General features: G+C 45.8%; 1 long non-coding RNA gene and 1 pseudogene across 1 annotated transcript; one reads left to right on the top strand and one right to left on the bottom strand.

Moving 5' to 3' along the window:
• Window positions 1-315: 315 nt before the first annotated feature.
• LOC141374221 (uncharacterized) lies at window positions 316-8,903 on the top strand. The gene is made up of 3 exons (XR_012380970.1): window positions 316-425; window positions 509-624; window positions 8,553-8,903. It is a non-coding gene; the product is annotated as an uncharacterized lncRNA (long non-coding RNA).
• An 8,849-nt stretch (window positions 8,904-17,752) lies between these two features.
• Window positions 17,753-18,809, bottom strand: LOC112833884 (N-alpha-acetyltransferase 20 pseudogene; annotated as a pseudogene).
• Between the last annotated feature and the right edge of the window lie 6,058 nt (window positions 18,810-24,867).

Below are 24,867 nucleotides of genomic sequence, written 5' to 3' on the forward strand. Positions count from 1 at the left end.
GTGTCTCAAAGAGATATTTGCACCCGTTGTCCTAACACCATTATTCAGTAGCCAAAAGGTAGAAGCAGCCCAAGTGTCCATTGATGGATGAATGGATAAACAAAATGTGGCATATACATATACTGGAATATTATTCAGCCTTTAAAAGGGAGGCGATTCTGTCACATGCTACCACATGGATGAACCCTGAGGACATGGTGCTCAATGAGATAAGCCGGTCACAGTCACAAAAGGACACATACTGTAGGATTCCACTTTTGTGAGGTACCACACATAGTCAAACTGCCAGAGACAGACGGCAGCATGGTGGCCGCCAGGGGCTGGAGTGAGGAGGGAATGGGGAGTTAGTGTTTAATGGGGATGGAATTTCAGTCTGGGAAGATGAAAATGTTCTGGAGACGGGTCATGGGGAAGATTCCACGATGGTGTGAATATACTATTGCCACTGAACGGCACGCTTAGAAATGGTTAAAATGGTAAATTTTATGTTATGTATGTTTTCACACAGTTAAAAACAACCAAGCAAGCAAACCGAAGGAATGTGGACTGGCCTCTTACTGGACTGAAGTGGTTGACCCGAGATGGACCTCGCCGAGCCTGGGTCTCCTCCCGCAGTGAGTGGATGTAAGCAGTGCCGGTTACCTGCTGAGGGTGTGGTGGGCTCAGATGACAGGCAGGCCATCTCATGGGTGTGAAGAGGTCAACGTTCTCATGACTTCCTGGGAGGCCACCGTGGGAATGGGCGGGCCACGAATTTCTCATGCGTCACCCCTGGCAGGGAGTGAGCGTCCCCCCAGGTCAGGGGAAGCCCGCTCTCACAGTGGGCCCCACGATGCCAGGCAGGGGCTTCAGCCGATGGGCCAGGGAGCTGAAGGAGGACTGGGCGAGGGCAAGGGGGCGAGCCGAAGCCACTCTACTCTGTCCTCAGGGCTTTCAAAGGAGGTCTGTTAGAGGTCTTTCCCCACCCCTCAACAACGTCCGGCAGACCTTGTAGCCTTTCTGGTCACTTCCAGGGGTCATTAGAGGTCTCATTTTAGGTATTTTAGGAAGTCCAGCTGGTCAAAATTAAATCAACATTTGGGTTTTATATCCAAATGGAGACCCACATCACTGTCCAGCTGGGGCCTGATGGTGAGTCCTGCAGGCCAGTCCTGGCTCCTTGAAAGTGGGGGGGTGCACAGGGGGGCAGAAAGGGACCTCGGCCAGTGCTGCCGTCACCTGGCATCTGGCTTTCTCTGGGCAGTTGCCCCCACAGAGGTGCTCGCTCTCAGGGGTGTTTCGTGTGTGCTTAGGAACCCCCCCCCCACCCCCCCCGGCATGGTCACTCGTAAGGCCCCTTGGCAACTGCCTTCATTGGACACCCCACACAATCCACTTCTACTAAATTCCCCTCATCCCAATTCTCTTTGGATGGGCTGCGGAGGACAAGCCCGGCTTGGCCATATTCCCAGCCCCCTCTTAACCCACTTGCCTCCAAACTGCCTCTCTCTATGCTGCCTGTGCTGGTAGCCTTCGGATCCCTTTAGATTAGCCCAGGCAGGGGCTGAGCCCCAGTCCTGCGCCCCTCATGCTCCAGGGGTAACTGGTCACGTTCTCCCAGAGGTCTCTACCCAGGTACTCCCTGGTCCTCTGGAGGTTCTGAAATCAGGGCCTGTTGCCTGGCTTAGCATGAGATGGGGGATGCTCCAACCTGCAGCCTCCAACCTTACTCTTCCAAGCTCTCTCCTTGACCTGAGACTGTAGGTGGAGGATGGGGGAATTCTACTTTGTAGAAGGTTCCCTTACACCTCTCCTTGGACTGTGGGTGTGCTTGTCCTCTGTTATTCTCAGCTTTGCGGCTCTAGCCGAGATAAAGCAAAGCCCCACCTAGCCAGCTGTTTCCCTGACAATCTCAAAAGGCTTCCTCCGTGACCCAATGACTCAAGAGAGGTGCGTTCTACTTCATGAGGAGGAAACTAAGGCCCAGAGAGGCCAAGCAACATGCCCAAGATCACACAGCCAGGAAATGGTGGGGCTGGGATTTGAGTTCTCTCTCTTCTGGGCCATGCTGCCTTAAAGTGGCTGACAAGGCAAGAGCCGGAATGTTGCAGTAGGACCCTACTGGGAGCTAGTGGTCTTACAAAGCAGACTTCTCAACCCGGTGCCAGGTTTGCTGTCACTTCCAGGCTCCCCCTATTCTGTGTGGAGGGAGGGGGGAATGGCAGGTAGGAGGGGCTGGGGAGCACTGCAGTGAGGGAGAGCTCCCCAGAAGGACGGGACCACTCCTTTACCCCAGTACCCCTGGCCTCTAATTCCTTCTTCCCTACCCATACCCTCTTAGCAGCCAGGCTTCCGCTCCAGACTCCACTCATGACCCGCAATGAGACTTGAGCCTTGAGCCAACTCTCAGCCTCATCTTCTTCATCTGCATCAGGAGGATGGTTAGAGTCCAGCCTCTCAGGCCCGGCTGCTGTGAGGACAGGGCTGTGTCATGTACTTTAGGGTGTAGACTCCAGGACACAATTCCTGGGATTAAATTCTGCCTCTGTAGTTCCCTGGCTGTGTGGCCTGAGGAAGTTACCTAACCTCTCTGTGCCTCAGCTTTGCATCTGTAAAATGGGGGTAACCACAGAACTGATCTGGTAGGACTGTTGAGAGGATGCAGTTAATTACTATGGGTAAGACTCCCACAGGGGTGCTGGCTTCTGGTGCCTGACAGATGTGAGCTGTACTGTCATGTTACAGGGGAGGGGATGGGTGAGGCGGCTTGTGCAGCATGCAGGCCCTTCTGCCCCGTGCTCCTACCCCTGGGACCAGACTGTCGGCAGCCCTGGTGCTGAGGGGTCTGGCGTGCGTGGGATCTCAGGGCCTCCACTGGTTGCCCCCAGCCTCCCCAGGCCTAGCTCCCAGAACTCCCGACCAGCCAAAGTCCATCTGGCGAGAGTTCTGTCCAGCCAAACCTTTCTGGAGAAGGATTCAGGCATTGGTGGGGATCCAGAGCCTGGGGGCTGAGTGGGAGGAACTGTGGTCAGGGTGACTGGAAGGCTGGGTGGGCAGAGGCCAATGCAAAGGCAGCCCTCTTCCCTCTACTCCTAAAAGCTCCAGTTCCACTGCATCTCCACTACATTTCCAGGGGTAAAACTACAGGGCCTCTCTGACCTTCAGGTTCCTCATCTGTCAGAGTCATCAGAGGCCTGTTGTGGGGATTCAATGAGATAACCACATATCAGGTGCTCAATAAACAGTGGCTACAGTTGTTATATATCAGTGTCTCATTGGTGGGGGTGGCTGTCTAGGGCACAGAGATTAAGAGGATGCCAGAGTCCAGAAGAAAACTTGAGAATGATGGACATACCGCATACATACTTTGCAAATGAGGAATCGAAAACCCAAGGTTACGCAGCAATTAGTCAAGGGAGCCAGGGGAACCACGCAGGGATCCAGGCTCCTCAGTTCACTGAACCAGCATTGTCACATGGGCAGCTTCTTGCATAGCCCCGGAAGGGAATATGCAGAGGGAAGAGGGGCCTCGTGACTGGGAGGTGGGTGGGAGGATGGGAAACTCTCTGGGGCATTTGTGCGCGCGCGTGTGCGCGCGCGCGCGCGCGCACACACACACACACACACACACACACAGACACCACACGTGCACGCACACTAGAAGTAGCGCACACTAGAAGTAGCCATGGTCAGAATCCCATACTAGTTATTCAGTTCTAAGGTTGGGAGATGTGATCTGGAGCCATCGTGTGCCGGACAGAGTAGGGGACACGGATGCCCCATCTATGACTGCCATAAGCTTCTGGGTGACTCAAACTGGAAGAGCCTTCAGTCATCATCGGCCTCAACCCTTCATTGTGAATGCTGCTCTTTTAAATTATGGAATATTTCAAACACAAAGAAAAGTGCAAAAAATAATATAACAAATGCCCGTGGATTCCTTGTTCAGCTCTATCAAATTCTAACGTGTTGCTGTTTCTCCTCTTCCTCCTGCTCCTCCATCTTCAAGGGTCACGAGGAGATAGGGTAGGGGCCCCTGGGCTACCTCTCGCTGATTGCGTTTCTCTCCCTCCCTCCCAAAGGAGGTCGCCCCCTGAATCTGGAGTGTAACCTTTCCACATTGCTTTCACACATACATCTGCATCTCTCCTGGTGTTTGCTTGTTATCAAACCATGTAAATGAGGCTACACTGTGTGAGTCACTCTGCACCTTGTGTTTTTGACTCAGCCTTGAGTTAGCGAGGCTGCCCCGCACTGCTCCACAGAGCTCGAATCCATTCACTGGCAGCCTCTAAATAAACTGTGGTTCATGAGCCCTTGTCCCACTTGTGGACGGCGAGGCCATTTCCAGTTGCTTGCCCTCACAAATCAGCTGTCCTGCGTGCAAATGTGGATCCAGGGGCGCAATGGCTGGGCACAGTGTCTGAGCATCTTGGCTTCCCTAGACGATGCCCTCTGCTTTCCCAGGTGGTGATGCTACTCCGCAGTCTGCATAGCTGCATGTGAGAGATTGCATGTCCTCACTAATGCTTGAGGGCACACCAAAGCTTCACTTCTTAAATGAGGAAACTGAAGTCCAGGGAGGGAAAAGATTTGAGATCCTAGAGTCAGTGACCAAGGGAGCCAGGACTTGAACCCAGTTCCCTCCATGTTCCAGTTATTTATTGCTATGTAACAAGCAACCCCAATACTTAGTAGCTTTTTAAAAAGCCAATTCTTTATTTTGCTCGGGAATCTGCAATTCTAGCTGAGCTTGGGAGCCGGGGGTGGGGGGGGTGGGGGGGCGTGGAGAGCTGGTCTCTGCTCCACATGGTATCCCCTGGGGCCGCTCGACTGGAAGACCCATTTCCAAGATGACACACACATGGCTGTTGGGGGCAGCTCAGCTGGGGATGAGGGTGGGGTCTTGGTTCTTCTCCAAAGGGCCTCTTCACGGGCTGCTTGGATTTCCTCAGGGCCGCTGGGTTCCAAGAACCAGTGTCCCAGAAATTGGCACAGGGTCACTTCTGCCACATCTATTGGTCAAGCGACTAAAGTGTCCAAATTCTAGGGGAAGGAGGGCCTATGTTACACCTTGCATCTTAATGGAAGGAGTGTCAAAGAATTTGGGAGTCGTGCTTTCAAACTGACACACTTGACTTCTGCAACATGCCTTCAATAATGTGGGTTCAAGATGCTCTAACTTTAGGGCACCTGGGTGGCTCAGTTGGTTGGACGACTGCCTTCGGCTCGGGTCATGATCCTGGAGTCCCGGGATCGATCCCCACATAGGGCTCTCTGCTCGGCGGGGAGTCTGCTTCTCCTTCTGACCATCCTCCCTCTCATGCTCTCTCTCTAAAAAAAAAAAAAAAAAAAAAAAAAGATACTCTAACTTTGTTAAAAATCCAGATTATCAGAAAAACCATGAAGTTTGATAATGTTGGGCCCTCATTCCCAGATGGCCTCACTAGCTGGGGTGAAGAGAAATCACTCTGATAAATCCTGTGGTTTTCTGCAGTCCCAGCATTTTGAACTGACCCCTCTGGACCCTTGAGTTGACAAAGTATGGGTTATAATTCTAAGACATTAGAAGGGCATTGGGGATTAATCATTCCATGGGGATTAATGTGAACACAGTTTGGAATATATAGCTGAGAGACGAATGTGGGGTACCAACACAAAGCCCTTGAAAGATGTTCAGCTCTATGGGGAGAATCATCCTGGAAATCCTGGAAATTTTCCCAGAGAAAGTGACACCTGAGCTGAGTCTTGAAAGATGGGAAGGATTTATAAAAGTTCAGAATTCTAGAAGCTAAAAAGTGTGATCTCCATTTGGGCCCCTGAACATTGAGATCCGGAATGGCATAACAGCAAGAGTTTTCCCTGGGTGTACAATCCGCAATCCCAAATCCAGTCTCGTCATTTTTGGGTGGGAATAAAGAGCAAAAATTGAGGCTCTAAGTAGGTGATGATTTGAAGGACACCCAAAGACACCAGACCCTCAAGATACTGTTCTCATTGGCCGGCCATACTGCTTCAAATTCCACCATCAGCCCCACACTGGAGATTGCCACAGTCTGTAGGAAACACACGTTACTTTTGAGAAAGGACACGTGTTTGCATAAATTACTCCCTTGAGGTGGCATGGATGAATGGACCCATCCGATTAGCTAGCATAGAGAAGGAGCTCCTGGGAAGGAGGCTGGATAAGTAAGTGTTGATAAAGAGAAAAGAAAGAGAGGGTGTGAAAATCATCCCTGGGTGGGGCCCCATAGTTGGAAGCCCTGAGCATCATGGGTCAGAGGAAGATCTATGGTCACCAGGGAAGGGTGAGACAGAGGTGGGAGTTAAGAGGGTCAGAGCCTTGAGGGCCACCATTCAGCAGGGCTTCCTGCATGTCACTCAGTCTCTCTTTCTGGACTGCAATTTCCCCCTCTGCACAAGAAGAGACCTGAGGCAGACCTCTTCACACTTGTACTCTGGGAGCCTAGGATCCCTTATGTCTAATCTTCCAAGATGCTCAGATCCTAAGTTCTCATGGATTCTAAGGATCGTATGATTATCTTATTAAATATTGTCTTTCCATGGTATTTTTGAAAATCCAACCAAAGATACTGTGGCTCACAGACTCTACTTCCAGGGCTCCAAGAGCTTAAGATCTGATGTTTTCCAGGGTGCAAACTTTTAAATTCAGTTATTCTAAGATTTTATGAATCCATCATCGCTTCACAACTAGACCCATGATTTGTAATGAAGCCAATGACTTATCTGTGTACTACCTGCACTATGAGTTTTCTTTAAATTTAAAACTTAAGTTAAATTAAAAATTTTTTTCTTTTAACTTAACCCTATTCTAAATAATAATGGTATCTGTGAAATCACGAATTTGAGGGATAAACTACTGTTTTCCTAAAAACAAGGAAATAAGCTTTGGTAATGTAGGTCCCAGCACCCCCTCAAACCATCTCAGGCACCATCAGCAGTTTGGATACCACATTTCAGAAGCCACTGCCCCCGTTGGGAGGTTGGGTGCCTTTTTCTGGAGCTCCGGGCAGGGAGACTGGGGTGGTCAGGAACCACCAGGAGATACTATGCACCACCACCACCTAGTGGCCAAAACACCAGACACCGGAGGAAGAAGCAGAGAGAGGGTGCGGCCCCTGGGCCTGGGAAAGTTGCAGATGAGATAAAGCGACAAATGACTTGAGAAACAAAGTAAGATGACAGCTAATCAAGTTCTAAATGGGCGGTCCAGAAACAACTTAAGTGTCCCTCCATGGGGGCCTTTAAAAAACTTATAGTACATCATATAGAATAGTACACGGGCATTGCCAAGGATGCTATAAAGAAATATTATTGATATGGAAAAGATGCTCAGTTGAGAAAAGAGCACTAATCAAAGCAATTCATGCAACTTATGTAACGTTTGAGTACAAATCTATTTTGGGTGTCCATCTAGAGAGAATGTCTCTTACTTCCCATCTTCCCATGGCAGTAAATGAACTCCATCCACACAGCTGCTCAAGCCAGAAATGTAGATATCGCGCAACATTTCACCCCCCACCCCAATCCACCCACTTCTTTCTCTCTCTCCAAAGCTGCTACCTTGGGCAGAACAAGCATCATCTCTAGCCTGGGTGACCACACCGGCCTTCCAAGTTTCAAACTTGTCCTGCTGCCTTCCCCACTCCATAGCCAAGGGAACTGTCCCAGACACCAGCCTCCCCGATTAAAGTCCTCCAGGAGCTTCACATCTCATGCAGAATAAAAGCCACCCTTCTTGCCATGGCCCTCACGTGCCAACCTTCTCTCCTACCCTCTCTCACTCCATTCCTGCTCGCTGAGCTGCTTTCACTTCCTCAAACTAGTCTTTGTATGAGCTGGTTCCCTACCCTGAAACACTCCTGGCTCTGCTCCATCCACTCCTGCCTCATTTCTACTCAAACCTCAGACTCGGGCACAGTGTCTCTCCCCCTGAGAAGCCTCTATGGGTAATGGGATTTCATCTTTATATTTTGATTTGCCTGGGGAACAAATATTATTATCATATAATCAGAAGAAAGCAATCAAATTATATTCATTTTATTTATTTATTTATTTATTTAATTAATTAATTTATTTTTAAAGATTTTATTTCTTTATTTGACAGAGAGGGACACAGCGAGAGAGGGAACACAAGCAGGGGGAGTGGGAGAGGGAGAAGCAGGCTTCCCGCCGAGGAGGGAGCGATGTGGGCTCGATCCCAGGACCCTGGGATCATGACCTGAGCCAAAGGCAGATGCTTAACGACTGAGCCACTCAGGCACCTCAAATTATATTCATTTTAAAGTAAAATCAAATATATAGACCACCGACACACAGGGAATTCCAAGGGGGAGGTCTGTGTGGGCTGGAAGGCCAGGGAAGTTTTCCAGGGGAGGTGAGGATTAGGGGAAGGGAAACAGTAAGCCTGGGAAAGACAACATTCCAGAAAGGGAAACATGTGAACAAAGCATGGACATGGGCACAGGCAGCTGGAGGAGGTGGCACCCAGTGATTTTGCCTGCCTGGCACATTTAATTCTAGTTGCAAATCCTTTCCTTTTCTCCTCCCAGGATCCATCCTTCACACAATCTCAAACCACGTCTTTCCAGTGGGATTGATTCTCAATATGGATGTGTGAATTAACCTAAGCCAATGAGAGCCTTTCCTGGTATTTTTGCCTCATCTGTGGAAAAGGAGTGCTGTATTTCCACTGTAGCTACCAAGCTGGGAGGATGTATGCCAGATCTTTGCCATTGTAAAGGAAGAACTTGCCTGAGAATAAAGCCCATGCAGGAGAAACCAGAGCCAAAGATGGAGAGAGTCACATTCCTGATGACAATGTTTGAGTAACTGGATTTTCCCTCCAGACTTTTTAGATCTGTGAACTTATAAACTTCCTCTCTTTTGAGGGGTGGGCTAGTTTGTCATCTGTTTCTGTCATTTGTAACCCAAACTTCCTAATTTCCACACTAGTCTGGCTGGGGCAGAGACCTGCTACGGAAAGCAGGTAAGGGTATCTGAGCAAAGGCAGTGGAAGCAACAACTATGGTGGCCATTCTTTGAACAGACGGCCTTTACTCCCAGTGGATTGAGGCGTCTAGTCTGGGAATTAGAGTTTGAATCTTTGAGCCAAGCCAGAAATCTGAAACGATAGGCCTTCTCTCCTGACTGCCCACAAACCACAATCTCTCTCATCTATCCAGAAATCCTTTGAAAGGAGACCCAGGGACAGAAATGGCCTGGGGCAGCTCCCGTTCTTGGCTTCCTGGGGCTCTGGAAGGGAACTTTCTAAGTCTTCCCAGACCGCACTGGGAAAGCCAAGTATCCACAAGACAACTAGGCAGGGGATGAAATGGTGAGGGTGGGGACCATTGGATGCATTTTCCACTGTTCCTTCCCTGTTTGTACACAGTCCAGCTGCTCCCAAGAGCCTTTGGTCCCTGGCAGGGGGCATGCTGTGGGAGTAACGGAGAGAGACACAGGCTTTGCTGGTTTTTGCCCAAATCTGGTTCCTTGTAAGAGCTGCATGAAGACATGACACATGGTGACCCCTGAGGGCCCTGGAGTACCTGTGTCAAGTGTTGCCCCATGATGCCTAACATAATGCCTGGCACAGGGTTGCCTAAAAGTGTCTGGTTTCCATTCAGAAAACAGATCCCAAGTGCTTGCAGGGAATGAGCAGAGCAGGAATCCATGAGGGCTGAGATGGGTGACTGCAGGTGTCACTGACTTGTGTCTTTGGGGTACCTCACATTCCTGCCCTCCTGCAATCATCTCATCTGGCCCCCATGAGGGCCCAACTCCCTCAGAAACCTCTGGCCTGACACCAGTCACAAACCATTTCTCACCTTTTGAGAGCTGCAGCTGTAGATGTGAGCTAAAACCAATAGATGCAGAAAAATATTTGTTAAAATTCGATGCCTGTTCATGATAAAAACTCTCAGAAAAGAGTATCAAACAGAACTTCCTCAATCTGATAAAGGGAATCTGCCGAACATACAGACATACACAGAGACTGATAGACACACACACACACACACACACACATGCATGCGCACACACACAGAGCTAACATCATAATCAATGGTGAAATATTGAACACTTTTCTCCTAAGGATAGGACCAAGAAAAGGATGTCCACCACTCACATTTCTATCCAGCATTGTCAGATGGGACTCAGGCGTTTCTATAAGGCAAGAAAAATAACAGTAAAACAAATAAGGATTGGAAAGGAAATATAAACTGTCATTATTTCAGATGATAATACTGTATATGGAAAAATCCAAATAATCTGCAAACTATTAAAATGAATGAGTAGATTCAGCAAGACTGCTGAGCATAATCAACATACAACAATCAATTGAATTTCTATATACTAGCAACAACCAGAAAATGAAAAACTTTAAATATAATTTATAATAATACTAAAAATCATCAAATATTTATGAATAAACCTAATGAAAGAGGTACAAGATCTCTATGCTAAATACTACAAAACACTGCAGAGAAACTGAAGAAGGCCCAAGTGGAGAACCATACCATAGTCCCTGATTGGCCAATTTAATAGTAAGATGTCAGTTCTCCCAAAATAGATTTGCATATTCAATGTAGACCCAATGTAGATCAATATCCCAGCAGATATTTTTGAGGAAACTGGCAAGTTGATTTTAAAATTTATATGGAGGGGCACCTGGGTAGCTCAGTTAAGCGTCTGCCTTCGGCTCAGGTCATGATCCCAGGGTCCTGGGATCGAGCCCCGCATTGCGCTCTCTGCTCAGCGGGGAGCCTGCTTCTCCTTCTCGCTCTTCTCCTCCTCCTGCTCATTTTCTCTCTTTCTCACTTTAAAAATAAAATAAAATAAAATTTACATAGAGATTCAAAGAACTTAGAATAGGCAAGGCCAATCTCAGAAAAGAAAAAAGTTGGAGGACTTAACACTACCAAATGTCGAGTTTTTATAAATCCACGGAAGGTAAGACACTGTGGTATAGCATAGTCCTGTCAAAAGGGCCAGAATAAGGAGCCCCAAAAGACACCAACACATATTCTATCAGCTGATTTACAGTAAAGATGCACTATAATTCAGTGGGGGAAAGGTGATCCTTTTAGTAAATAGTATTAGCTCAACTGGATTTCCATATGGGAAAAAAACATACCTCATACCATATATGAATGTTAATTTGAGATGGATTGTAGATCTAAAGTAAAGGGGCACCTGGGTGGCTCAGCCAGTTAAGCATCTGCCTTCAGCTCAGGTCATGATCCCAGGGTCCTGGGATTGAGACCCACTTCTCCCTCTGCCGCTCTCTCTCTTTCAAATAAATAAATAAAATCTCAAAAAAAAATAAAGTAAAATGATAAACCTAGAAAAAAATAGAATAGCTTCATGACCCTGGGATAGGAAAAAATTTCTTAAACAAAGCAGGTTGAGAGAAGACGTTTGCAGTACATCTATGAAAAATAACTCATACCTGGAATATAAAAGAACTTTTACAAATTAATAATAAAAAGATAGGGGTGCCTGGGTGGCACAATTAGCTAGGCATCAGACTCTAGGTTTCTGTTGGGTCGTGATCTCAGGGTAATGAGATCGAAGCCCAAGTCAGGCTCAGCGCTCAGCAAGGAGTCTGCTTAAGATTCTTTTTCCCTCTCCCTCTGCCCCTCCCCACCCTGCGCTTGAGTGCGTACTCTCTTTTTCTCTCCCTCAGAATAAATAAATAAATCTTTAAAAAAAAAAGAAAAAGATAAACCTCACATTTTTTTTAATGGGCAAAAACTTGCATAGGCACTGCACAAAAGATTTTCAAATGGCCAACAAGAGCAAAAGTATCATGAGTTATGGAAATGCTGACTGAAATCTCAGTTGGATACTATGACATCGCCCATTCAATGGCCAGTATGTATGTGCTGGATCAGAGAGATCTCTCTTCAAGGGAAGGCTTGGGGACCAGCCACGGGGAGTGTCGTCAGCAGGTAGCTGGCAGCTCCTTCAACACCTTCCCCTGCTCTGGAGAGCCACCTTGCCTGGGGCTAAGGTCCTCCCGGGGCAGTCCACATCCGGGGACCGAGTGAGGCAGGGTTCTAGGTGTTCTGTTTCCACAGAAGTAGTCACTGGGGTGGGCAGTGCTCACCCCAGGGCTTCCTGCTGGGTTGACTGGGGCTCTGTTGGCCTGCATCACAGATCAGCTTCTCCCTCTGCCCAATTTTGCGCCTCCCCTTTCTCTTCACAGGTGCTGACCCCTAACAGATACATTGCAACCCAGACTCCATCACAGCATCTGCCTCTGGAGAAACCAACTGTGACAGCAAGGTTGTAGATGGATATGAAGCAAATGGAAATCTTAATTACTGCTGTTTGGATCGTAACTTAAAACCACTTCAGAAAACTGGCAACATCTTCTAAAACCAAAGATGCATATGCCCTATGACCCAGGGAAGTTCTCTTCTGGGTAGATACTCAACTGAAATCAGTGCTTATGTGCACTAAAGTCTTGTCTGCATAGCTTTACTCATGATAGCCTAAACTGGTGACCAGCCGAATGGCCATCAACAGGAGAATGGAGGAGCACATTGTGGTAAGTTTGAACAATGCCATGCCACACTGGAAGTTAAAAGAAAAAAGCTGCTGCTAAACACAACATGGATTCTTCTAGGCAATATGCTGAACCCAAGAAGCCAGACATGGAAGGTGTATACTGTATGGCGCCATTTATGTGAAGTCTGAAACCACAGACAACCAATCTACGATGATAGAAGTCAGAAGAGTGGAGATACTGATGCTTCAGGGAAGCTGCTAGGAGCAGGACATGCCCCATATCTTGATCTGGGTGGTGGTTACATGCATGTACACACATGCAAAAACCCATCAAGGTCTACAGCTAAGATCTGTGCTCTTTACTGAATCTTACGACTTGATAAAGAAAATAAGGTTAAAAAAAACCCCCAGAAGTTCCAAGCTTTCATAATGACTCACATTTATTGAGAATTTACTATGTTCTAGGCCCAGGGCTTTATATGCAATAACTCACTGACTCCACATGCAGACACACACACGACACACAGTCACACCAATACATGCATGTGCCAGTCACATGTACACACACACAACACACAGCCACACCAATACATACACACCAAACACACACACCAACAAACACACACACAGAGCAAAAACAAAACAACAACAAAAAAATAGGGTATAGCATGTGGTACCTGGGAGAGGTCTGGGGCAGATATTGGTGTAAATATTTGCATCATTCATTTCAGTTTGCAAATCCCTTTCAAGCTTGGTACTGCATTTCTTCTCTACAGCTAGGAGACCATCATGCTAATTCTGCCTGCTGAGAAACCATGCTCACTGTTAGGGAAAAGACATAACCAGTTGCATATTGGCTTTTGTCCTTTGATTTTGCAAAGTGAGGAAAAAAGTGATGTTTTTTTCAGAAGACCGGCAGGTTTGGAGCTCAGAGAAGCCTTGAATCACTAAGTTGGAAGAAGCACAGCCAGGTGAGGTATTTGAGGCACAGAGATGGCAAGTGAGTGACCCCAGGTCACACAGTGAATGAGTGGTAGACCAGAAACCTGTTCAAAAATAAGATTTTTATCCCTGAAACAGGCAGTGCAATGGCATGAAACAAAAGTAGGTGTGGGAGGAGAAATAAAAACCAGTTCTGCTTCCTCCCCAGTTCTTCAAAGATCCACTTCCCTGTCAACTAGAATCCCCAATGCAGCTCCTGTTAGAACAGACACCAAGTCCTGGCCTCTCTTCCTGCCAGAGGATTTCCAAAGATGCAAACAAGAACCACACTCAAGAATTCCTCCACCCACACTCAGAACCACATCCCAGCCAGAGAGAACGGAAGAGAACTCAGAACTCATTAGTGTCACCCCTGGGACCCAGGCAAAACACATTCCTAAAGGTCTAGGGCCTCCGATGGGGCCATCTGGGAACAAAAAGATGGAAAATCCCAGATCTCAGGGCTATGCTGTCAGGCAAGTGTCAGTCCATAGAAGAGGCTGTGGGCACAGCCATCCTGGACACCAAACTGAGGCATGGTCAACATGTGGTTAGGGCTGTCCTCAAAAGAAGTTGTCTTGGCAGCGGATGAGAGAAGTTCTAGCAAAATCCACACTTGGTGCCATCCCTTAAGTCTTAAATTGGGCTTCTTATGTGATGATTTAGTAGTTAATCCACTCAGCTGAGACCCTGGGCTTTCTGGCTGCCTGGAAGGAAGGGGGAGGAAGGATGATCTTGGTCTTGGTTGCTCGGCCCAAGTTCAATGGCCACTGGGAAATTGTGTAACAGACACACACCATGCCCACCCACAGGTCTTTCCAGCACACCAGCCCCAAGAGACCCTCCTACACCTTTGCTTAATTCAGTCTTAGCCCTGTACCTCTTGCCCAAGCAAGCTCCACTTTCTGAATGCTTCTGGGCCCACTGTGTGATTGATCTTCCCATTTAGGACCCATACGCTTTGGCTGGCACTCCCGTGCTTTCTGATCTGGGCTTCCTGATTTCACCACTCCTTCTGTCCTGTATAACAGCACAACTCCCCAGTGGGGGCAGACAGTGCCCCCACCGGTTCCTCCCAGCCCTACAACAGGGACTTGATGGGTTGGCCCAGGGGCTGGGGCCACTGTCCCAAACACAACTGAGAGGTGTAAGAATATTGCAACATCCTTGAATACTTCCTGGTAGGAAAAATGAACTGATGTGTCAACTTGCCCAGTTGACCCTTGCCTGCTGGGCACAGGTGTGGAAGATTGGAGGATAAGCCTGATGATGGCAGGTGCCTGGCCCTCCAGATACTCCCGTCCTTGGGGTGAGGATGGCACACAAAGAAAGAATAACCACACAGGTTTGCGGGGACTTTCAGGGCTGCACAAAGAAGTCAGCACAAAGGAAGCAAGTCTTTATTGGAAGCAAGCACAGCTGGAGGTTGGAGAGATTCAAGGACAAGTGTGGTATCCAATGGTCCCTACACGGATGTGCCAAGTGAGTGGTGAAATCTGGCAAAAGGCAAAATGGCTACCTTGCTGGAGCCACATACAGTAATGTAAGTTCCTTTCCTTATCTCTCTCTCTGTGTCTCTCTTCCTCTCTCTTCTCCTCCCTTTCTCTCTCTCTCTCTCTCTCTCTCTCTCTCTCTCTCTCTCTCTTCCTCTCCCCCCACCCTCTTTCTGGTTTTCTAGCTCTTTATCTTTCTCTGTCTCTCTTAGTCTCCTTCTGTCACTCTTTCTGTGACTATCTGTGCGTTTCTCTCTCTCTCACTCTCTGCTTCTCCGTCTCCATGCTCTTTTCACAGTCTCTCTTTGTAATCCTTTGTCTGTCTCTCTTTTCTCTTTACCTCCCTCTCTCCCTTCTCTTTGTGTCTCTGCTTCTTCTTCTGGCCACCAGCTGGCTTCCTCTGCTTTACTCAGTTTCTGCTCTCCTACACCTCTGCCTGGCCAGTGCCCAGATCTCTGGATTCCTATCCTAATGTCATCTAGCTACAGGACACCAAAGGAACTCAGAAATGGGGAACAATTACTCCAGAATCCTGAACTCAAGAGAATTAGAAGGACTTCAGAGAGAATCTACTCCAATGCTTAAAAAAAAAAAAAAAAATAAGGTGTAATTTACATACAATAAAATGCATACATTTTATTTTATTAGTATTTTTTAAAGATTTATTTATTTATTTGAGAGAGAGAGAGAGAGCATGAACAGGAGGGGCAGAGGGAGAGGGAGAGAGAATCTTAAGCAGACTCCACACTAAGCTTGGAGTCCAACGTGGGGCTCAATTCCATGACCCTGAGATCATGACCTGAGCTGAAACCAAAAGTTGGGTGCTTAACCGACTATGCCACCCAGGTGCCCCAAAATGCATACATTTTAAATGTACAGCTTTTATATATGAGTACATCATGTAACTAACACCCAGATCAAGATATAAAATATTTACAGCTCCTCAGAAAGTTCCTTCACTTCCCTTTCTGGTCAATTCCCACTTCACCAAAGGCAACCAACCACTAATCTGAATCATTTCACCATAGTTTTGTTAAGTCAACCTAGAAATTCCTTAAATAGAATCACATAGCATGTAGTCTTTTGAATCTGGCTTTTGCTCAGCATAATGTTTATGAGATTCACCTAATATTGTTGTATGTATCAGTAGTTCACTCCTTTTATTGCTGGGCTGCTGAGTAGTATTCTGTTGTATGAATTTGTTATATGGCTATATCTCAATTATTTATTCATTCACCTGCTGATGGACATTTAGGCTGTTTCCAGTTTTTAACTATTATGAATACAGATGTTATGAGTGTTTATATAAAGTCTTTGTGTGGACATGGGTTAATCAATAAAGGGAATATTCTGGCACAAATGAGTGAAAACTCCAGTGATGGTCAAGGCTTCACGCATGGCTTGATCCAGAGACTCCCAATCTCATCAGCCTCCACTCCATTTCTCTACTAGGCTTCTAACTACAGAAAGTATATGTGAGCCCATCCTCAGACTGTTTGCTGTCTCTCCATCCCACTTGTAACTCAACCTTTCCCTGTTCCTTATCCAATCCAACAAACACTTATGGAGCCAGCTCTGTGCCAAGCACTGAGTTATGGGTGAGGAAACAATGGATGAATAGATCTATCCTTGCCCTTTGCCCTCATGCAACTTATGGTCTAGTGGGAGAAATGGAAAGATAGGGACACATAAAACTACAAAACAAATTTATATGTAAGCCAGGAGCTCCAATTGCAAAGAGGAATTCTGGGAAAGGAAGGGCAGAGATGTCAGTGATTGTCCTATTTGGGAACAATAGACTAAGGCCACAAAGGTTTTCCTTGCTTTTAGCTCTGTGTATTTCTCTGTGAAGTCTCTCTGCTGCCCAGATGAAATCTTCCAGACATCAGATGTCCACACAGGGGCTGTTTATTTGCCTCTGATCACAGACTTGTTTATGAAGCGAGGCTTGGGGAAGCATTCCTTGTTCAAATAGATGATTAAAACCCTGAAGGAGAATTCTGTGTCCTTGAGGTTGGGGAACTCAATGTTCCACATCAGTGTTAGTCTCTCCTTAAGGACTTTCCGCTCAGCCACCAGGGCTGGTGGGATGGATTATTTATTGTCTGGATTAAATGCATCCTCTGGCTATAAAACTGGAGCTGGGAGTCCTGATTGACACTTCCAGGGCAAGACCAATTTTTCCCTAAGGAAGAGCTCTAAGGATTGTGGTCTCTTTCTCTCTTCTTTCCCTCTTGTCATTTCAGGACAGAGAGATTCTAAGTGAGCATGGATATTCTGCCCCAAAGGGTTTTCACTCAAGGGCATCCATTCATTTTACATCCATTTTGTTCATGTCTGGTATACACCAGGCACTGGGCCAGGCTCTGGGCATAACAATGAGGAAGACAGACCCAGCAGAGCTCATAGTCTGGTGGAGGAGCTAGATACCCATCAAATCATCACTCCTATATTACATATGCAAATATAAACCATGGCAGCTGCCACAGAAGAAAAGCATGGGGTTTTTGGTGGGTATTTTAGGGTAACCTGGTTTAGATTAAGAATTCAGAGACATGTGAGTTACAGAAATTTGAAGGATGAGCCCAAGTGACACAGGAAAGAAGGGAAGACAACAGAACAGCATGTGCAAAGGCACTGAGGAGAGACAAGTCAGGGCATGTCTAAGGGACTAAGAGAAACCAGTGGGTGCAGCAGAGTGAGAATGAGGAAAAAAGATTCAAGAAGATGGAGGGCCAGTCGCACCAGGCCCTGCAGAGTTATTCTTTTTTTTTTTTTTTTTTTAGGGTCTACAGTGCATTTTATTATACATCTTAGATTTATACATTTCATATATGCTTTTAAAGCTTCAATTAACAGTTTGATACAAAATAAAAAATACATATGTAGCAGTGGTTCTCAGGCACAGAATTTAGGAGGAGACTGGAGCAAGTTTTTTCCCTAGCATACAGTAAATATTATGAACCAAATCAGTGGAATGTTTCCATCTGACCCAGCTGCCTTTTTGATTGAATTTTATTACAGTGAACAGCTTTAGTAGGTATGATATTGCTAAATGGAAACAATGAGACTCAAGTTTATAACCTGTATTTTCTTGAAGTCTGTGAGACCTAAATGATTACTTTTCTCCTAATAGAGCTCCAAGATCATCCAATGAAAATAATATTGTCCATAAAATATCTGGAGCATCAGCCTAAGAACCACTGCCCATGGTTATTCAATGTCTTCAGGATGAGGTAATGGTATGATGGATTTCTTCTCAGTGTCTCTGGAAAGTGCTTTCCTCATATCATAGGCGTCCTCGCCGGGCTCCCCGTTGCTGGCCGAGTAGTACTCTATGACCGTCCTGTACACACTGTAGCCCAACTGCTTATACATGTTGACTGCGACTTGGTTAGATACTCTTACAAAGAGATCGACAAAAAATCCACCCTTTCTTTCTGAAATCTCCTCTGATAACTCCATAAGTTTAGCAGCCAAACCAAGGCGTCGAAATGCCGGAGCAACAGAGAGAGCTGTGACGTGCCCGTGCCATTCTTCCCTAGCTACTGAGCCTTCCGCTTTACCCATGATATAACCCATTAGCTCTCCACCAGGTGCCTCCGCAACAATGAAGTACTCTGGCCAGTGGGCAAGGTACTGGAGGTAAAAAGGAATCCCATAAGCTTCTGTAAGTGGATCCAAGTTAATGTTGTTGAAGCGGAACAGGTCATCGCACGTGGAGGCCCGGGGCGTAGTCATCGCACCGCCGCCGCAGAAGCCGGCTCAGGGGGATCGCGCGCCCGCCCCGCCGGAAGTTGTCCTCCCTGCAGAGTTATTCCAAGGGTCATGGGTGCTATGAGTCAGAGTTATTCTAAAGGTGCTATGAAAGATGTAAGGAGGAGGCTGACATTGGTCTTCTTCCTCCCTCAAGCCATCTGTTTCCCTGACCCTTCCTGCTCACTGCAGGATCTTTCCAAAATAGCCCTTATTCCGTATTCCCAGCTTAGAACCTGTCGGTGGATCTTCATGGTGGATGTGAAGTCAAACCTCCTTAGCAGGGGCTTGAGGTCTTCATGATTGATCAAGACTTTGAAGAATAAATGAGTGGGAGTTGATTGGAAGTCATTGTTTGTGGCCTTTTCTTCTTGTGAATAATGTCATGCCATGAGCTCCTTTAGGGAAAAAGTCATGAAACCACCTTTTCTTCTATTCCCAACAGTGGCCTAAGCATGGATACTGTCATCATCATTACTATCATCATCATCATCTCCATTAATTAAACTGTGATGACTGTGCTAAGCATTTTACATGTTGTATTGCTTAGCTGATGTTGTATAACAAAACTACATTTAGCTTACAATTCTGTGGGTTGGTAATATAGGCTGGGCTCAGTTAGGCAGTTCTTCTGGTATTAACTGGATCTCTAACGTGTCTATGGTTAACAGCAGGCCAGCAGGCTGACTCTGCTTTTGGGGACTGACTGTCAGCTGGGTGGATAGGGATGGCCAATCCTATATCTCTCATCATTCTTCAGGTTAGCTTAGACCTTCTTCATATGGTGGTGCTGAAGTCACAGAGTAAGAAGTTATACTCATTGGCCAGACCAATATTTCTCTATTCATCCCATATTCAAGGGAAAGGAGAAAGAGACTCTACTATTTGACAGGAGGCATGAATATAGGGGAGGGTCAGGATTAGAAATTTCATTAGGACAGGGACCATTGTACTCATTTTGATATACCCCACAATCAGCACAGTGTATGGCACACAGTGCATACACTCTAACTAAATGTTTGCTGACTGAGTGAACAGAGGTCCAGGGGGAACAATTATTAGCCTAAGGTCACAGAAAGTAGGACTAAACCCCCAAAGTCTTCAACCTCCTTCCCATGGCAGCCTCATTATCTGGACCTCCTGCTGCTTTACTTGCCCAAACTGGCTGAAAAAAAGAACCAACAGAAGATGTGAGATGTGCTTCTCTGACTTCTGGAAGGTGCTCCAAACCAGACACAGATATCTGAGAATATCTGGCATCTGCATAGCACATGGATAGAGCACTAGGTCTAAACAGAGGCCCAAGTGTGTCACCCATTTGATGTATGATCCTGGGCAAACCACTTAGGTAAGACCCAACTTTCTTCATCTGAAATGCAGGGCTATGACTCCCTGCCTACATCCCAGGGCTATGTCAAAGATCAGAGGCGCTAAGATGTAACCTGTCTCAGAAGATTGTACCCAACCCAGCTTATGGTTCTCTTCAGGTTTTCTCCACTCCATTGGATGTGCCACCACCCCAGCCTCATTTGCTTGCTTAATGGAGCTCTGGCACCACCACCAGTTCATCTCCTAACTGCTATGGGCTCAGCCTCCCACAGAGTCCTGTCTGGGCTTCAGCACGGCATCCCCTTACCCTCCACAGCAAGATGCACATGGCTCCGATGTCCTGGTCCAACCTGACTGGATGCCCAGAGTCTCTTGTTTCTTAGATTCAGGTGAAGCACTGTGCCCTGGGGTGTCCACACTATGCTCTGGGGTGTCAGATCTGGTTTCCCCAGCAGCTGTCCAAAGGGGCTACACAACACATTCAGGGGAGTTAAGGCTCCATGGGGTGAATTTGGACCAAGAAAGACAGGAGATGGAAAACCATCAGTGGATAAATTCCTCTCCCTTCCTTAACCATATACTCTTCCAAGATGTTCCAGTTCCATATGGCTTCTCTAGAGACATTGCATGGCTGAGTGATCTACTGTGTTTTCTTGTGTACCTGTGACTAGCTCAGCAATGCACCACCTTGAGTTCGCTTTTTTTCTCCTTCCCTGTTTCCCTTCCAGTTTTCCCTCAATCTGTACTCACCATCCCTAACATGCAGTGAAACATCAGTACCTTAGTTACACCTCCACCTCTTTTGTCTAGGCAACCCAAGCCTAAGATAAAGAAAAGAAATTGAGAAAGTTGTCAAATCGCCACCACTCAAAGACTCATAGGACTGGCTTGTACCCAGTGTTGGTGAGGATACAGAGCAACTGCAACTCTTGTACACTGCTGGTGGGAATGTAAAATGGAACCACTTGGGAACAGTTTGGCAGTTTCTTAAAAAGTTAAATATATACCCATCATGTGGCCCAATATTTCCACTCCTAAGTAACATATGCCATATAAAGACTTGTATATGAATTTTAGAGCACCTGTATTTATAATAGCCCCCAACTGGAAACAACTAAAATGTGACTCAACTGATCAATGTATAAGACAGATGGTGGTATATTCATACAATGGATTTTATTCGGCAATAAAAATGAACTATTGATACACACAACATGGGTGTGTTTCAAAATAAGTAGGCTGAACGACGGAAGCCAAACAGAGAAAGAGTCCATACTGTTTGATTCCATTTATATAATTCTAGAACATGCAAACTAATCTATAATAGGAGAAAGCAGGTCAGTGTTGCCTGGGGACAAGAGTGGAGGAGGGGTGGACTGCAAAGGGGCACAAGGAAATTTTGGGGGATGTCACCCACCTGATATGTCGATCTAGGACAAATCACTTGGGTAAGATCTAAGGCCGTGTTGACTGTAGTGACAGTTTCATGAGAACATCTTAATAAAGATGCAAAAAGAAAAAAAAAAAAAGAAATCACCAGGCCCATCAGTGAGTTCAACCACATCTTTAGAGAAACGATAACTTCAATGCTATTTAAAGCATTTCAGTGCAGAGAGAAAAAAAGGAAAGCTTCCAAGTTCCTTTTATGAAACCAGCATAACTTTGATACCAAAAACCTTGCAAAAATAGCACATTAATGAAGAGTTTCCTGCTCTGTGCACACTTGTGGAGTTATTATTAACTCTGTAAATCAGCTATACTGCATCTGACCTAGTTTCCAGATTTTTGTCTTTGGTTTTCAGAAAGTCTAATTACAATGTGTCTTTGTGCAGATTTCTTTGGGTTTATCCTGTTTGGGGAAATTCACAACCAGGTAAAATGGGACAAGGAGGCACACGGGACTCTAAGACAGATGCCAATGAGAAAGCTGATAATCAGAGGGCTCCGGGGCTAGGCAAGAGAGCTCACACACCCCAGTGTGGTCTCCTTGAGGCCTCCCCTAGAGCACCTCTCCTCACCTTGACCCATCCCTGCTGTGCATGCCCATGGCTCCCACCTTAGATTGTACTCTTCTTCATCATCTCCTGCCTTTTCTCTAAAAACCTCTGGCAGTCTCTGAGCCTCCTCTCCTTTGCAATCCATCCTCCATATGTGCAGAAATCTAATTAGGTCACATAGCTATGATCCTGTCACTGCCCTGCTCAACTTCCTTTCACAGACTCTGCTCCCTCCTGGCCCACAGGACAAGGTACAAACTTCAGTGCACAGCCTCATTCTCCACAACACTGTCACCCAATGTTATATATAATGTTCAGACCAATGGTCTGACTTGTGCCTCCATCACCTAACTCAGCGTAACACCTGGCACCAGGCAGGTAACATTCAAAGACTTGTAGGGAAGAAATGCTCTAAAATCTCACCCTATGTGTCACTTTATTTGGCTGGTCCTAATCTATATCCTTCATAATACAATTATAATCGTAAGTATAACACTTTCCTGAAGTCTGTGAATCATCCCAGAAAACCATCAAACCTGAGGGGGTCATGTGAACCTCCCAAATTTGCAACTTGTTGGTCAAAATAGTGAGTGACTTGGGGTCCCCCAAAGTGTGGCGGGCATGTGAAGTGAGGGCAGTCTTCTTGGAGCCTGTGCCCTTAATCTGTGGAGTCTGTGAGAACTCTAGGTGGTTAGTACCAGAACTGCATTGTGATATTGCAATAGGCATTAAAATTTTTTAGTGAAAAAAATGCATAAAGAGAAACCACATCCTTAAAATAGAATGCCAACTAATACATGTAGAATAGATTATTGAAATGAGAAAAGAATCTTTCTGCAACCACCACAGTAACAAGTGATTCACCCAATGGATGCTAAAAGTTATGGGTGAATATTTGATGAGGTAGAGGATATTTACATAATCTCAAAGTATCACTCCACAAATTATCTACTAAAACAAAGGAGGAAATAGTAACTTTACAGGGGAGAAACCTGGAACACACCATTTTAACCAAGGGATAAAAGTTAATATTACCAAAACAGAACAAACTAATATCAAGTCCCTCTTTTTTTTTCAAAAAAAAAAAGATTTTTATTTATTTAATTGACAGAGAGAGACACAGCGAGAGAGGGAACACAAGCAGAGGGAGAGGGAGAGGGAGAGGGAGAGGGAGAAGCAGGCTTCCTGCCGAGCAGGGAGCCTGATGCGGGGCTCGATCCCAGGACTCTGGGATCATGACCTGAGCCGAAGGTAGACACCTAACAACTGAGCCACCCAGGTGCCCCTCAAGTGCCTCTTGATAAAACGAACAGAGAAGGACACAACATCACATCAGTGGTATTCTTGTTAAAAGGCATTACCTGAGTATGATCAGGAGGAAAGATCAGAAAAACCCAGATGGAGGTACATTTTGGAAACACCTGGCCTGTACTCCTTAAAAACTTTAAAGTCAAGAAAGACAAATAAAGGCTGAGGAATGGTTCCAGATTAAAGGAAACTAAAGTGACGTGAAAACTAAATATAGTATATGATTTCAGAATGAATACTGGACCAGAAAAAAAAAAAAAAGCTAAACAAATATTATTGGGACAATTGGCAATATTTGAACAATGGCTTATTGATTAGATAACACGATTGTAATAATGCTAATTGTCCTGTGGTTATGCAAATAAATGCCCTTGTTCTTTGAAAATAAATACTGAAATATTTAGGAGTAAAGAGTAAAGAGACTGGAAGAAAGAAAGAAAAGGATGAAGAAGTGGGGCAACATGGAGACACTTAGTGAATCTGGACAAAGGGGATATGGGAATTCCTTGTACTATTCTTGCAACTTTTTGTTAGTTTGAAATTACTTATGGTGACTAACATAACATAATAAAAAAATAAAAATAAAGGATAAAAAAAGAAATTACTTTAAAGTATAAAACTGAATAAAACTACATTTAATGTTATTCCATTTGATTTTAGAAACAGATATACATATACTTATGCATGTGTGTATACATATTCAAAATAAAAGATGGCAATGACATGCACCAAAAAGTTAATAGTTCTTCTCTCTGGTGGTGGGATTTAGGTTAACTTCTTTTTCCTCAACATTAGTTTCTCATTTTTCCTATAATGGCTGTGAACTCTTCATAATTACAACAACAAAAGAAATAATAAAAGTTGGACACATGATGAAGAAAATCATTATTTAAACACCAAAAACACACCTGAAGAAAGTACAAATGACTCCCCCTTACCCCCCACCTCCCTTTATCCATGTTGTGTTCCTGTCTGTAAACCATGGTTGTCTCTGTCCATGTTCAGGAGGCCCGTTGGGGCAGACAGCACCCATGCAGTCTTCCAGGGGGCCTCACAGTGCTGCTACAACAGCCCCACACAGGGACGCCTGGGTGGCTCAGTATGTTAAGTGTCTGCCTTTGGCTCAGTTCATGATTCCAGGGTCCTGGGATCAAGTCTCACATCAGGGTCCCTGCTCAGTGGGGAGCCTGCTTCTCCCTCTGCCTGCCACTCCCCCTGCTTGTGCGTGCTCTCTCTCTGACAAATAAATAAAATCCTAAAACAACAACAACAACAACAAAAACAGCCCCATGCAACGTGGGCACAGACAGCCCAAGCTCAGACAGGAATCAAAATGTCCTAGAAAGAGACTTAGACAGAAGAAGCTGGTGACTTGGGAACACCAATGGGAAAAACAAAAAAAGCCGCAACAAAAGCCTGCTCTCTCTAGTGCAATGACCAGGAAGAGGGCAGTTTAGCAAGACAGAAAATTTTTAGACAATAACTGC

Source organism: Callorhinus ursinus, unplaced genomic scaffold, assembly GCF_003265705.2.
Source record: "Callorhinus ursinus isolate GAN/ISIS: 27379988/994484 unplaced genomic scaffold, GSC_fseal_2.0 scaffold15, whole genome shotgun sequence".
In the NCBI taxonomy this organism is placed as follows: domain Eukaryota; kingdom Metazoa; phylum Chordata; class Mammalia; order Carnivora; family Otariidae; genus Callorhinus; species Callorhinus ursinus.